General features: G+C 42.6%; 1 protein-coding gene across 1 annotated transcript in view; it reads left to right on the forward strand.

The window, feature by feature from the left end:
* The window catches only part of LOC126176598 (uncharacterized), a 290,206-nt gene that overhangs the window by 126,295 nt on the left and 146,658 nt on the right, over nt 1-17,253 (forward strand). The gene's annotated exons all lie outside the window — the stretch shown is intronic.

Raw genomic sequence — 17,253 nt, forward strand, 5'->3', positions numbered from 1 at the left:
TATTATTGTGATATGGTGCTCCTTCCCCAGGTTCGACTTTTCAGCGTGCATTCGGGCCTGACTTTATGTGCGCGATCTCATCGAACTGCGAAGGTGGAGGAGCTTTTGGACGAGAGCGAAAGGACAGACATACTGCACCACGTGTATATTCAATGTTGGCCTTCCAACAGCTGTTGACCGCGCTTATGGAGGATCAGAACGCCCTACCAGAAGAACTCTTTACCAAACTTATGCCAGCATGAGAGAGCGCTGCAAGTATAATCACTGACTTTGAATGAAAGTAGTATTTCAGTTCGTCTCATTTCGCATTCTTTTTAGTTGCGGTAAATTCTGGACTATGCTGCAGCAATTCTTTCTACATTACTGGCCATTAAAATTGCTACACCAAGAAGAAATGCAGATGATAAACGGGTATTCATTGGAAAAATATATTATACTAGAACTGACATGTTGTTACATTTTCACGCAATTTGGGTGCATAGATTCTGAGAAATCAGTACCCAGAACAACCATCTGGCTGTAATAATGACCTTGATACGCCTGGACATCGAGTCAAACTGAGCTTGGATGGCGTGTACAGGTACAGCTGCCCATGCAGTTTCAACACGATACCACAGTTCATCAAGAGTAATGACTGGCGCATTGTGACGAGCCCGTTGCTCGGCCACCGTTGACCAGACGTTTTCAATTAATGAGAGATCTGGAGAATGTGTTGGCCAGGGCAGCACTCGAACATTTTCTGTATCCAGAAAGGCCGGTACAGGACCTGCAACATGCGGTCGTGCATTATCCTGCTGAAATGTAGGGTTTCGCAAGGATCGAATGAAGGGTAGAGCCACGGGTCGTAACACATCTTAAATGTAACGTCCACTGTTTAAAATGCCGTTAGGGCAAACAAGAGGCGACCGAGACGTGTAACCAATGGCACCCCATACCATTACGCCGGGTGATACGCCAGTAAGGCGATGACGAATACACGCTTCCAGTGTGCGTTCACCGCGATGTCGCCATACACGCAAGCGACCATCATGATGCTGTAAACAGAACCTGGATTCATCCGAAAAAATGACGTTTTGCATTCGTGCACCCAGGTTCGTCGTTGATTCTGTGATGCAGCGTCAAGGGTAACCGCAGCCATGGTCTCCGAGCTGATAGTTCCTGCTGTTGCAAACGTCGTCGAACTGTTCGTGAGGATGGTTGTTGTCTTGCAAACGTCCCCATCTGTTGACTCATGGATCGAAGAGTGGCTGCACGATCCGTTACAGCCATGCGGGTAAGATGCCTGTCATCTCGGCTGCTAGTGATACGAGGCTGTTGGGATCCAGCACGGCGTTCCGTATTACCCTCCTGAACCCACCAATTCCATATTCTGCTAACAGTCATTGGATCTCGACCAACGCGAGCAGCAAAGTCGCGATACGATAAACCGCAATCACGATAGGCTACAATACGACCTTTATAAAAGTCGGAAAATGATGGTACGCATTTCTCCTCCTTACAAGAGGCATCCGTTTCATCAGGCAACGCCGGTTAACTGCTGTTTGTGTATGAGAAATCGGTGGGAAACTTTCCTCATGTCAGCACGTTGTAGGTGTCGCCACCGGCGCCAACCTTGTATGATTGCTCTGAAAAGCTAATTATTTGCATATCACAGCATCTTCTTCCTGTCGGTTAAATTTCGTGTCTGTAGCACGTCATCTTCTTTGTGTAGCAATTTTATTGGACGGTAGTGTATGTATGGTCCACGTTCACCAAGCTATGTTCCTTGGCGGTGACACATCATGCAAATTTAATTTTCGTCCTTCATTTTGGCACACCATTGTAGATGTAGAAACATTCCAACAATTTTATCGTGTTTCCGCAACCGAAAGAATGTGGGGTTAGGAGTCTCTTCTGACTTTGGTATTAAATATTGTCCTAGCTGGTATAGAGGCATTTGATACGTAGGCTCTTCGATGAAGTACTCATCTGATACGGCTCACCTAGGGCCTTTCTTAACGAGAAATAAAACAATTGTAACTTGATACTGGATCTTACAACATCCTGAAGTAGTATTATATTTCACGCTGCGAGGGCGACCTTTGTCCTTAAACAATTGTAACTTGAAACTGGATCTTACAACATCCTGAAGTAGTATTAAAGGACAGAGGTCGCCCTCGCAGTTTCGGTACAATAATGCAGACTTACCTGGAGTGAATTGTAAGTCCTTTGGAACACTTTGGATAGTTTATAAAATCCGCTGCTCAAGTTCTTCAACGGTGTCAGTGGCAGTTCTGTACACTTCAGTTTTGCTGGGACTCCAGCGAGAAATATCCGGAGGCCGACCTTGAGGTGACCTTGAAAGCTAAAATAACTCGATGGATCCAAGTTCATCATCTTCTTCTTCTTCTTCACTTCGTGCATTAGAAGATCTGCCAGTTACCGAAATGCCTTCACAAAAGAAGGCCAAGTAAATATTCCAGAATTCGAATCGAGAACAGTTGCCACCATGAGTAAAGTAGAAGTAAATATTCTCGGAGTAGTGAAGCAACTTAAATCAGTAAAAGCAAGTCTTCTGACCTAGACTGTATACCAATTAGGTAATGCTTAACAATCATATAGAACCGTTCGCCCAACGAAAGATCCGTACCCAAAGACTGGAAAGTTGCACAGGTCACACCCATATTCAAGATAGGTAGTAGGAGTAATCCACAAAGTTACAGGCCCATACCTTTAACGTCGATATGCAGCAGCATTTGGGAACATATATTGTGTTCAATCATTATGAATTACCTCGAAGAAAACATTCTATTGAAACACAGAGTCAACATGGCTTTAGACAACATCGTTCGTGTAAAACACAACAAACTCTTTATTCACATGAAGTGTTGAGTGCTTTTGACAATGGATTTCAGATCGATTCCATATTTCTGGATTTCCGGAAGCCTTTTGACACTGTACCACACAAGCGGCTTGTAGTGAAATTGCGTGCTTGTGGAATATCGTCTCAGTTATGTGACTGGATTTGTGATTTCCTGTCAGAGATGTCACAGTTCGTAGTAATTGACGGAATGCCATCGAGTAAAACAGAAGTGATTTCTGGCGTTCCCCAAGATAGTATTATAGGCCGTTTGCTGTTCCTTATCTATATAAACGATTTGGGAGACAATCTGAGCAGCCATCGTAGGTTGTTTGCAGATGACGCTTCGTTAAACTACGGTTACACGATAAATCAGCCTAATCTAAAAGACGTAAATTCAACTAAATACTTAGGAACTACAATTACGAACCACTTAAATTGGAAGAAGGCCAAACAAAGACTGCGTTTTATTGGCAGGACACTTAGAAAATGGAACACGTCTACTAAGGAGACTGCCTACACTATGCTTGTCCCTCCTCTTTTACAATGCTGCTGCGCGGTGTGGCGTCCTTACCAGATAGGACTGACGGAGTACATCGAGAAACTTCAAAGAAGGGCAGCACGTTTTGTATTATCTCGAAATATGGGAGAGAGTGCCACAGAAATGATACACGATTTGGGCTGGACATCATTAAATAAAAGGCGTTTTTCTTTGCGACGGAATCTTCTCACGAAATTCCAATCACCAACTTTCTCCTCAGAATGCGAAAATATTTTGTTGACAGCGACCTACATAGGGAGAGACGATCGCCACGATAAAATAAGGGAAATCAGAGCTCGTACGAAAAGATATAGATGTTCGTTGTTCCCGCGCGCTATGTGGGATTGGAATAATAGAGAACTGTGAAGGTGGTTCGATGAACCCTCTGGCAGGCACTTCAATGTGATTTGCAGAGTAATCATGTAGATGTAGATGTAGATATATCTTGCATGGTATTCCTACATTTCTTGTTACTGTGCATTTATAGTTTAGATCCTTTTTCAGGAACCTCTCTCCACTCGTACGATCTACATGTTCCTTCAATTTTCTGCTGTTTTCCTCTACTTTTTCATTTAGGTAATAATATCCCCAAATCTTTCCTTATATCATCATCTCTTTTTCGATCTTCCCTTGTACATCGTTCCACTCTTATTATAAATCTCATTTCTTGAGCCTGTATTTCACTTTTTTGGTGACTTGTTTTGCCCGTGTTTCACTTTCATAAGTAAGGGTTAGTACTGGTATTGTTTTATAAAACTGCAGCAGCGTTTTCCTTGGCTTTGTTCTGCAAACTTTTTACGATGTTTCCTTATATGGAAGTAAATTTATATAATTTTTGGTCCATGCCATGCTTATATGCGTAAGTGATGTTGCATCCTACTCATTTAAAATGTTTTATTTGCTCCAAGATTTAATATTCAAGACTATTTTAGATTTTTCTGTTTGAATGCCATGAAATGCCATCACTTTCGTTTTATCTTCCGACAAGTATGTTGTAATGTATGGCTATCTGCTGCAACATATAGACTCCCATCTGAATGTCATCTTCATTCTCTGTAATCAGAGTTACGTCATCTTCACATAAAATTATATTTAATCTAGAGCTGCGATCTAAAAGATCTCTATTTTATGTTCAAGTTGCTGATGTTGGAGAAGTACACCGTCTTGTCGTACTCCTTTGTTTGTGTCCTTTGGCTTTGCTTTTATATTTCCCATACCTCTAACAATTTTGGTGTTTGTGTAGTGGCTCTTATTAGGATTTCTGTGGGGGGATGTGTTTCTCCGTTGAGCTCTCGTCCCTTTTCTGTAACTTTTTGTAGTATAAAAACATTGTCAATAGTTGATCTTCCTTTCCTAAGAACTGATTGTTCCTCAAAGGTTAACTTTTCACCGATATTTTTCAGTTTTGCATTCAGAATTTTGGCGTATAATTTATAGGCTGAATCCAGGTATGCAGAATAGTTAGTACATTTATTTTTGTCGCCCTTTTTGAAAATAGATATTACTTTGACTCTCAGTCAGTCAATTGATATCTTTTTATTTCTAAAACATTGATTAAATATGTGAAGAAGTCTTACATGTAGGAATAACCCTCTACACTTCCACAGTTTCATATTAATACCATCTAAACCATTGGCTTTGCTATTTTTTGTAGCTCTTAGAGTTTCCGTCATTTCTCTCATATCAGTTCAAAAATGGTTCAAATGGCTCTGAGCACTATGGGACTTAACATCTATGGTCATCAGTCCCCTAGAACTTAGAACTACTTAAACCTAACTAACCTAAGGACATCACACGACACTCAGTCATCACGAGGCAGAGAAAATCCCTGACCCCGCCGGGAATCGAACCCGGGAACCCGGGCGTGGGAAGCGAGAACGCTACCGCACGACCACGAGCTGCGGACTCTCTCATATCAGTACCATCCAGGCCCTTTGTGTTATTTAGTTCTGGTAATGTCTAAGTTAAAGTATTGTCGTATCACAATTTTTTGTAATGAGCCACCCATTCGTTCTGTCCTATATTATTAATACGTATACGATCGTTTTCTTGTCTGCGGACCATATTGGCGCGTTACAGATTGCTTTCGATACGTTTGCGTAACTCTGTTTACTGTAACGGTTTTCCTTTTACATTCACGCGTGTTGTTTTCGCTATCAATTATGATGCACCCTTTACACACCGCCGAACGTAAGCACTCGATAGGGGCTATCGTGAGTCACTGCGTCGTTCGTTGATACAAGGACTTGTTACGCTGAGATTCAACAATGCGTAGAACACTGTACACCCGTACTGACGTCACAGGCAACACCATGAATTGTGATATGTGCGTGACGCACTTAGAGCGCTCGCGGAGGGAGGTTATCGGATATTCCCTGTCGACGGCCGAGCGATAGCCTGACAGTTACACGTCCTGACGCTGCTTTCCTGTATGTGTCGAAGCCGCCCCTGCTACAATTCTTGCTGCTGCTGTTTAAGCCCTCAAGGACGCCAAACATCTGAGGTCATCAGTGTCCCACTCACCCCGCTGGACAGGAGCAGAGAATCCACTGTGTCTGCGTATAGAGTAAATTCTGTGTTTAACTAGAAGCAAGTGTTCTAAATGTTTGTTGCATTTCTTGACCCATGATTCTAAATTAAGAATTATGGCGCAAAGTATAGGAGCAGAAATACCTGGTCACACAGACATTCTTCCAGACGCAAATGGAATCACGTGCTGTGCTATATTATAAGAATCGTCAGATTTCCTGTGGAGGGGCATGGAGGAGCCAAATTTAATGTAGATTGAAGCCGGGTAGCACAAGATGTTAACTGACGAGTAATTCAAAAGAAGCCGTTGGTGAAATTAAGGGCAAAGGAGTGAACGTTAAGATTACAAGAGGAATTCCACTGTTAAACGTTGGGCAGAGAGCGAATAAGCGGCAAGACATGAGATGACATGATGTTCGCTAAGTAAAAAGACGGCAACAGAAAGAAAAGAGCACAGAAAATATGTCGCAAAAACTGCCAAAACAAGCTGTAACATACAATAAATAAGGTAGTATGAAAGTATCAATAGAAAACTACACTCCTGGAAATGGAAAAAAGAACACATTGACACCGGTGTGTCAGATCCACCATACTTGCTCCGGACACTGCGAGAGGGCTGTACAAGCAATGATCACACGCACGGCACAGCGGACACACCAGGAACCGCGGTGTTGGCTGTCGAATGGCGCTAGCTGCGCAGCATTTGTGCACCGCCGCCGTCAGTGTCAGCCAGTTTGCCGTGGCATACGGAGCTCCATCGCAGTCTTTAACACTGGTAGCATGCCGCGACAGCGTGGACGTGAACCGTATGTGCAGTTGACGGACTTTGAGCGAGGGCGTATAGTGGGCATGCGGGAGGCCGGGTGGACGTACCGCCGAATTGCTCAACACGTGGGGCGTGAGGTCTCCACAGTACATCGATGTAGTCGCCAGTGGTCGGCGGAAGGTGCACGTGCCCGTCGACCTGGAACCGGACCGCAGCGACGCACGGATGCACGCCAAGACCGTAGGATCCTACGCAGTGCCGTAGGGGACCGCACCGCCACTTCCCAGCAAATTAGGGACACTGTTGCTCCTGGGGTATCGGCGAGGACCATTCGCAACCGTCTCCATGAAGCTGGGCTACGGTCCCGCACACCGTTAGGCCGTCTTCCGCTCACGCCCCAACATCGTGCAGCCCGCCTCCAGTGGTGTCGCGACAGGCGTGAATGGAGGGACGAATGGAGACGTGTCGTCTTCAGCGATGAGAGTCGCTTCTGCCTTGGTGCCAATGATGGTCGTATGCGTGTTTGGCGCCGTGCAGGTGAGCGCCACAATCAGGACTGCATACGACCGAGGCACACAGGGCCAACACCCGGCATCATGGTGTGGGGAGCGATCTCCTACACCGGCCGTACACCACTGGTGACCGTCGAGGGGACACTGAATAGTGCACGGTACATGCAAACCGTCATCGAACCCATCGTTCTACCATTCCTAGACCGGCAAGGGAACTTGCTGTTCCAACAGGACAATGCACGTCCGCATGTATCCCGTGCCACCCAACGTGCTCTAGAAGGTGTAAGTCAACTACCCTGGCCAGCAAGATCTCCGGATCTGTCCCCCATTGAGCATGTTTGGGACTGGATGAAGCGTCGTCTCACGCGGTCTGCACGTCCAGCACGAACGCCGGTTCAACTGAGGCGCCAGGTGGAAATGGCATGGCAAGCCGTTCCACAGGACTACATCCAGCATCTCTACGATCGTCTCCATGGGAGAATAGCAGCCTGCATTGCTGCGAAAGGTGGATATACACTGTACTAGTGCCGACATTGTGCATGCTCTGTTGCCTGTGTCTATGTGCCTGTGGTTCTGTCAGTGTGATCATGTGATGTATCTGACCCCAGGAATGTATCAATAAAGTTTCCCCTTCCTGGGACAATGAATTCACGGTGTTCTTATTTCAATTTCCAGGAGTGTATATTTTAAAAGACGAATTGTAAAAATGTAATAATTTTTTACCGTGTTTGTTCAACCATGCCATTTTCTGCATGTTTTAGCTTTACAATACCCCACTGATCATGGTGATGTTTGTCGCCGAAACTGGTTTGGGATAATAAAGAAATAAACGAATAACAAGGTGTTTTGCATCAAGGCGGACTCAATTTCTGATATTACCCTTAGATCACAGCCGTACGACGAAGATATTCTACACCCCGTTTTGTTCTCCTTCGTGGCAAGCCACCCTGCGCTTACAATTCGCAAAAATTGTCAAGAGCGAGAGTTTCTACAGCTTGTCTTCGTGCTTGTCAAACCGCACGTCGGCCAGCAAAGTGGCCGGGTCTCTCCTTAACTGGCATGGTGAGGAGGACCCTCCAAGCAGGTCGGGATTCTGACGATCTCATACGCCAATTGAACAAAATTTTGCACGGTATCCCTCAGCTGGGCATCCAACAACTCAGTCAATCAGTACCAAGCCGAATAACTGCTTGCATAACGGCCGGAGGCGGATCAATACGTTATTGTCCTGTTCAATATCTGAAGCTCTTGCTCTTGAATAAATCATCCAATTTTTCTAAAGCTGTAATAATTAGTTTGTTTGTAACCATGCACACATCTACACATCTACCGATTTCCGTACCATTCGGATAAACGCTTCGTGGTGCGTCATTCTTTCATGTTAGAGTATATTTCAGTAACTTACGAATATAAATGTGAGATTTTGTGCACTTTGACACACTTTTATTGCAGCATTCTATTCAGTGCCTTGTTTATTTATTTAGCTTATGGCATGACACACTACAATGGAAACTGCATAAAACAGATATACATTATTAAAGTATAGGATGCAAACATAATAAAATAATGTAAATTGAACAGTGGTACTTAACAAATGTAAAGGTATATTACAAAACAATAAGACTGCTTAAAGTTCAGATTCCAGTACCTTCAGCAATCACGATTCCACACTTAGATTCTGCAGCCACTCCACAGTTTATGGTGTTGCCGTCCGGAAGTCGTCATCAGTACCGGTGAACGCTCTCAGTGGACACCCGCTGACGATGTGGCGGATGGTTTGTTCTTTGGCACCACAGTCGCACCCAGGGTCAGGTCTCAAGTTCCATCTGTACATCGAGGATGCGCATCGGCCATGACCTGTCCGTATTCTGTTCAGAGTCACCCAGGTTTGCTTCAGTAGGTGAAAGCCCCCTGGATGGTTGGGAGTCTCAAATAAAGTATGCCATCTTGGACCGGCTCCGTTTCTCCATTCCGTTCGCCAGATTTCAACACCATTGTAGTTTTGGGTAAGAAGTTGCTGTGCAGTCTTCACAGAAGGATTTCTGGTTTTGAGTCTACTGAATACAGTAGGGTCCTGGTAGATCGGCAGGGCTGTATTACTGGAGATCGTTTTAAACTCTCTTAGGAGTTTGTTGCATCGTCGTATATAAGGCTGAGTGCAGGTAGCCAGTAGAGTGGAGTGGTTTTAATAGCTCCATAAATTATTCCCATCGTCTGATTTAGCACCACATCTACTTTTCCACATGCGGGCTGTTTAGCCACACCGATGCGCAGGATTCAGCTGTTGAGTAGAACAAGCTTAGAGCGATGGTACGGAGTGTCTCTGCACCAGCTCCCCAGGTCGTTCCCGCTAATTTGTGGAGTACGTCGTTTCGGGATTTCAGTTCTTCGGGCTGGTTTGGTAGGTGTTTTCTATAAGAGAGAGTGCGATCCAGTGCTACGCCCAGATAGTTTGGATGGGAATTGGAAGCGCAGTGTCATTCAGAGATATCTGTAGAGGTGTTTTAGCCAGCCTATTGTTTAGGTGGAAGCATGAGGTCTCAGTTTTAAGTGCGCTTTGGATTAGTTGGCATTTCCTGAAGTATTCAGCCATCAATTCCAGATATCGGGTGAGAGTTTGTTCAAGAGCAGTCATATTAGTATGTTGGCATGCAAGAGCGATGCCAGCCTATTATTTAGGTGGAAGCATGATGTCTCAGTTTTAAGTGCGCTTTGGATTAGTTGGCATTTCCTGAAGTATTCAGCCATCAATTCCAGATATCGGGTGAGAGTTTGTTCAAGAGCAGTCATATTAGTATGTTGGCATGCAAGAGCGATGTCATCTGCGTAAATAAATTTTCTGGATGTCAGTGCCTTGTCTCACATCTGAGAAGATTTTTCTCCGTTACATATAATCATCCACCAGAAAGCAGAGCCGAAACTGGAAATAACAGAGTGTTGCGTCTCCTGTATTGTCATGTATATAAGGAACCTGTCCAACAGATTTTTCGGGAAACGTCGATACACATTTGTGATTAAAGTTTCTTTCTCCGATCAAAAGCAGTCCTCGTTGCCCATTTTTATTTCTTCCCTCGAAATACGAAGAAAATGAACGCTGATTTATGGTCAGTCAAACTTTTTCCCCTGGTTGTACAGTGTAACAAAACTGAGTTCTACATTTTGAGTTGTGATAAAAATTCAATAAAAAGATATTTAGCTTATTAAATTCGTGTATAATGCGTTAATGTAGGATTGCGGGGCCTTCACCTATACGAATAAAATGTATCTCGGTTGTAAACAGTCTCAGATTAGACAGCGTAACCAATGAATCCGTTTGAGTTCCCATTATCATCCGACAACAAAGGTGGTAAGTTCAGAAAATGCAATAATATACAGGTATTCGTCATATTCCTTATTTTTTCCTTCATCAGTCTTTGGCTGGTTTAATACGAACTGTCGCGAATTCTTCTCCTGTACCATTCCAGAGCGTCAGTTGCACGCAATGTCCTAAATTATTTGTTGCATATTTGTTCCACTGTGTATGTTACCCTCTATAGCTTCCTCTAGTACCATGGAAGTTAATCGTTGCCTTAGCACATATGCTATAATTCTTTTCCTTCTTCCTCTCATTAATTTCCACACGTTCCTCGCATTACAGATTTTGCGGTCCACCTAATTTCCAAAATCCTTCTATAGCACCTCATACGCTTCGATTCTCATCTTCTCCGCTTTCTCCACAGTCCGTGATTGCAGTGCTACAAGTGTATATTTTAAGAAATTTCTTTCACAAATTAGGATCAGTGTTTGACACTAGTAAATTTCTTCTGACCAGGAATACAGTCTATGCCTGTTCTACTCTGCTATGTCGTCTTCGTTTCGTCAAATATGCCTTCTTTTGCTTCCCAAATCGCAATATTCTTTACTTCATCTACTTCACGGTCCCAATTTGATTCACTATTCCTGTATGCTGTGTCAGATGTCCTACTAACCGACCCCTTCTTCTGGGAAGGATCATCCATAGAATCATTCCTTGACCTATGCTCTTTATTGCATCTTTCTCTGCTTTACATCTACATCTACATGGATACTCTACAAATCACATTTAAGTGCCTGGCAGAGGGTTCATCGAAGCACCTTCACAATTATCTATTATTCTAAACTCGTATAGCGCGCGGAAAGAATGAACTCCTATATCTTTCCGTACGAGCTCTGATTTCCCTTATTATATCGTGGTGATCGTTCCTTCCTATGTAGGGCGGCGTTAATTACTCACTTAATTTTTCACATTCTTGAATAGCGCCATACTTAAATGCTTCCAATTTCCTCTCATCCAGATTTCCCATGCCGAAGTTTTATTTCAGTGCAGTAGTGTAATCTTCCTCCGTCTTATATGAATATCTGGTGTCAGTAGAGTTATTTAATTGTGAATGCTTTCATCCCCTGTTCAGATTTACTTGTGATATTTCCGTTGCTTCGGCCAAACTGTGTAATCTTACATTCCTTATAGGGGAATTCACCCACTTCTTCTGTTACTGTGTCACCCGCAACGCTGATCTTAAGCAAGGAATTTTTCTCTTACCCTCTGTTCTTCAACGCCACCAATAGTACAGCAAGGTAGTCTTTGGTTCACTTTGCACTTGAACACTACATTGAAATGCTTGACACCACTAACGTCACAATCACAGATGGCGGCAATGTTGCACACAAACGTGGTACTGAACCATGCGATCCCACTAACATGTCAAGCCTCACTCCCTCTTATCAATGACGTCATCATCCTTGTCGATGATGTAATTATCAAGACTTCACAGGCCAGGCCACTTTTCTATGATAATACGTTGGTGGGAAATTAAAAAAGTAATATTGACGAAACAGGCAAGACAGGCAACAAGTATGCATCCAACATGTTCAGTTCCAACTACTAGTATTATCTGCTTTTAAAAAATGTGTAAGCTTCACCAGAATTACATAAACTGGCGCCATTCGCTAAAAACTAAGCCATCTCTCTCTCTCTCTCTCTCTCTCTCTCTCTCTCTCTCTCACACACACACACACACACACACACACACAATGTTCTTAACATGAACTTACAGGTTAAGCAACACTTATGAACGATTTTGTATCATACTTCGTATTACGCACAATTCAATATTTACACTCCAAAACATGCGTTTTAGACAAAACTGAGGCCTAAAATGTGACAGTGGAATTTCAAAAAAAGTACCACAATGCTGTTTCGGTTTTAAAGTTTTTCTATAACTGTACAAAACTCATGAAGCAGACATTTTAGGCCTAAATGAGGACAAGCACAAAAACGCTCTACACAAGGATACATCTGCACAAAACACGTACTAATGAACTATGCTTAAAGTACTATGCTTAACAGACAAGTACACAAACAAATACCGTACCCAGTCTGAATAACTCTTCTGTAACTGTCAGCGGCTGGTAGAGAGCAATTAATGCAATGCCTAAAACATGACTGTTGACTCTTAAATTAATTAACACCACCCTATTTAAATGTCAAAATTGTTAAAAAAACGTATGTGACTGAAAATAACACGATAAGCAGCCAGTTAACAGTTTATTTTTAGGCCTAATGAAGCTACGACCGAAAGGAAATTTCCGAGAAATTCTTCAACATTCATCGATCGGGACGACTGTGCCAAGGCTCTCCAAAACGTTTTCAGGAAGTATTTCCTTAGTTTCCGTAATAACCTACTAAATAATACCAAAATCTAATTGTAGTGCTCCAAAATACGAGATGAAAACACGCGACATACGCCAAGATATAGGAACTGACAAAGCCCTAATTTTTGGATGTCAATTTAACAAAACTTGTTTTATTAAGCTAAAGACGACATAAAATTCAACCAAAAATTGTAGAGACGTCCATGCTAGGGTATTAACTATATCTCACACTATGAAAATTATGTCATCTTCTGCCGACAGTGCTAATTCATCCTGTCATACCGCGTCAGTTATATGACACTTCGATGAAATTGCATATTGAACAGTAGTAATACGCAATCACATAGGTAAGATAAAAGGGTTACTATGTTTAGAATACTTTGGCTGTCTTTGAAATTAGTTAAAAGCACAGTAACCCTCTTACCTATATGACTGAGAGTTACTACTGTTCAGTGTAAACAGTAGTTTAGCATATCTCCCATCTCGTCCTCACCTTCTTCCTCTTCTCTTTTTATAACACTATCCCCAAGTTTGTTTCCTTGTATTGACCCTCTATATATTCCTTCCATTTTCATCTTTCCTTCCGTTTCTTATCACTGTTTTGCCATCTGAGCTCTTTGTTGAATTCTGCCTAGTCGTCGAATATGGGTGTCTAGGAAACCTGTTTCCCGGCTCACTAGACAACAATTCAAACAAATCTTATTGATGAGTCTTATTACGAAAAGTAGTTTACAATAACTACCTTTGAGAATTACATAAATGTGTCGCAAACAAAGGGCGACATGCAAAATTAGCAATGTTCATCAGTTTAAACAATCTTAATACAAGCGTATTGACTAGTCTTGAAGTTACTCTCGAACTGGGCCGGGACCAGTCGGACGCGGCGCTCATGTCCCCTCCGCACAGAAGCCGCTGCTGTCGCGTTGTCGTCCTGGAGAGGGGTCGGTCAGCGTGCGATTGGCTGACGTCTTGTCACAGCCCTCTCCCCTCTATAGTTCCCGATTGGCGTGCTGGCGCTTGACTTTACGTCATAACGGTCTTGATATTCATACAGTTGATTTTCTTTTTTCTAAAGGTCTTTTCATTTTGCTATAGGCAGCATCTATATTTCCTCTAGTAATACATGGTTTTACAGTCTTGCATTTTCCCTATATCTATTCCTGCTTTGACTTCTACTGGGCCTTTTTCTTTGTACCTGTATGATCCTCTACTGCCTTCGCTATTTCACGTCTCAAACCTATCCGTTGGTTTTCAGCTGTATTCCTTTCCCCTCTGCTAATCAAACGTCATCTAGCTTTTCCTATCAAATTCGCAATACTCTCCGACTCTTTTAACTTAGCTCTTCCCCATCTACTTAATTTCTTCCATTTTTGCAATGTCTTCAGTTACAACACACGGATCATAACATGAATTATGGTCAGTGCCCACATCTGCCTGTGAAAATGTCATACAGTTTAAAATATGGTTTCGAAATCCGTGCCTTGCCACTATATAATCAGTCTGTAACTACCCAATGCTCCCAGGCGCCTCCCAAGTACACAATCTTCTTTCATAATTCTTAACCCAAGTAATGAAATGGAAATGAAGTCCCATGCTTCTTTACAGAGCGTAGGGGAACGATGCGGGAGACCCGCACCGCTTTACTAGGCAAGGTCCTAGTGGAGGTGGTTCGCCATTACCTTCCTCCGACCATAATGGGGATGAATGATGATGATGAAGACGACACAACAACACCCAGTCATCTCGAGGCAGGAAAAATTCCTGACCTCGCCGGGAATCGAACCCGGGACCCCGTGCTCGGGAAGCGAGAACGCTACCGCGAGACCAGGCAGCTATCATAATTAAATTTTCGCCTCCATTAACTATCAGAATAATAGCTTTAACTTCATCACACGTTCTTTCAGTCTTTTCATCATCATCTGCGGACGTTGTTATCACTACTGTCGTTGGTGCTGACTTCTTATCTATCTTGGCTATTGCGTTCCGTACAAATGCGATGACGGCACATGGAACATCTCCTTTAAGGAGTGCGAGTGTGAAGCAAACTGTGACATCTAACTTGCCGGAAAGATACTTATTATATTTCTTGTTAAGGTATTAGACGGAGACTTTACCGAAAAGTTTCCGTTTCAGATACGTTTGCATTAACCGGGGCAATATTTTATGCTGAAGTCAGTGGCGGCTGGTAACCACATATCTCGCCATGATTCGTTCCCCGGCCTGTGTTTACTGGAGCGGTTTTGCTTGAATTGCCATATATTTTCATTGCTGTCAGTTTGCACCATTAATTATGGTGCGCCCTGCCTATTTCAGGTAGTGAAGATAGTCTTAATGGTACGAGGGGAAGCGGTATTGTAGAGTAGAGAGTGCTTTTAGTTCGTTGCACAGAGACATAAACTAAAATGGTTAATACTACTGACGATTGATAGGTCTACAACAGTTAAAACCTCTGAATTCGTAACGTCTGTGGTTCCGTCCTTCTGAATCAACGCACCTCCTCGGTGTTCATTCAAATGAGAGCACGGAAAGTTCTGCAACGTTTCCCAAGCACTATCATAGGGCACACATGTTGTTAGCCATTCTGAGACGATCCTGTCCTACTCGTCGTGGAAATGTTTGACGCCGCCGTCGTAAACTTCTTCGCCGTCGTAAAGTTCTTCGCCGTCCACATTTCCCTCTCGCTGTTTCTCTCCCTCCCACCGCTCCCTCACCCCCGCCACTCTCTCTCCCTGCTTTGTGTGTGTGTATGTGTGTGTGTTTGGCTTCATTTTCTATTCATTCTTAAAACTTCATTGCTTGAAACACCTGATTCTCAGTAAAGTGGACTGTACCTCCGTGCACGTTACAGACAGTTGCGTAACTTACGTTCTCTATACAGATATAAAAAGTTAAAACGCAATCAGTATAAATAACATACAACTTCTTTCTAAAGGCTATACAGATAATAATGTCTGGTGCTGATAAGTTAACTACTGTATGCTTTCTCTGAAATCGTACGCCTCAATTACGTTATCCCTCCCGCCATCTCTTCCCTCGTGCTGCGATACCATACATCAGGTGGGAAAAAATCCTAAAAGACGGAAATAGGTCGCTTGTACTATTTTAAGTATATGGGAAAAATCCCATATGGGGAAAATGTATATGGCGAGGGTATGACATTTATCACAAAGTAATAGGAAAAAGTATTCGGATATTGTAGGAAAAATTCCAATTACTTTTGCTAATTTAAATATTCCCTTCATCTTAAAGTTTTCATCGCCGTCCTCAATACGAAGTAGAGGACAGAGCGTGCCGAGGACTGGCTGTGGAGGATGGTGGAAGTAAGCAGTTTGCTTGAAAATTGCAAATACACTAGATACGTTGTGTTGCGTCACTTTCCTTCATTATGCTGAAATTTTCCCGACTGGAGAATTAGACAGATACGCTGAAAGTTTTGGGTTTTGAAAATTGTATACTTAAACTGTGTGTAACTGAACTTCTCGCTAACAACCTGAAAACTGTCTGACTTCTAAATTCCGATTACAGATTCTGATCTAGAATCTGTGTAGCTACCCTATTTTTGAAAATGAATTTATTTATACAAATTATTTTTTAGAGATGTGATCTTAATTAATATGAAATGCATCTGGCTGTGAATCACTACTGCATAAAGGGAACGAAGTATAAAACCAATGAATAACTGTTACATAATTTAAATGTGCCCTATTACAAGAAACGTGTGTGTTGAATTTATACGACGTTTTTCCTCATTTTCTGTCAAAATATTCATTTTGGACCCACTACAAATTCTTGCCTTGCCGCGGGTAATTTGACTGCTCTGGCTCCACACATTTTTCTTTGAAGAGTGGGGATATGCATTGTGAAATATTCATAAATGACAAAGGAATTACTTTGAAATTTTATTCAGTCCTTTTAATTACACAAACGTAAGCTTACATTAATATGAACAACCTTCATTGCCTTTCTCTGGACTGTTATACATCATAGTTTCTGCTGCTACAAAACATTTCTATTTCTAAAACTGTTTTCTTCGATTGCTGATGCAACACTATGTAAATAGTCTAAATAAGAGAAGACTAATTCGAGTACCGAACACATGGTTAATTGTTCTCCCTAATTATCAGATATTATTAGACACAATTAAATTTTTGCACAGCAATAATTACTGAACTCGCGCTTGCAGCTAACAAACTCGAAACAAATTACGTTTTTCGGAAGTGTTGTCTCTTTACACAATCATCTTAAAGTCATCCTTTAGCGTCAGGTTACACATCGGGGGTCATACCAAATAGACATCTCTGTGGAGCACATCCGCTATCCAAGCTGCTGATTCTGCCACGATACTACACCCTCTCTCCACTACTCAACAATTACCGCTGCTCAAGATTGCCACTCG

This window comes from Schistocerca cancellata, chromosome 3 (assembly GCF_023864275.1).
Source record: "Schistocerca cancellata isolate TAMUIC-IGC-003103 chromosome 3, iqSchCanc2.1, whole genome shotgun sequence".
In the NCBI taxonomy this organism is placed as follows: domain Eukaryota; kingdom Metazoa; phylum Arthropoda; class Insecta; order Orthoptera; family Acrididae; genus Schistocerca; species Schistocerca cancellata.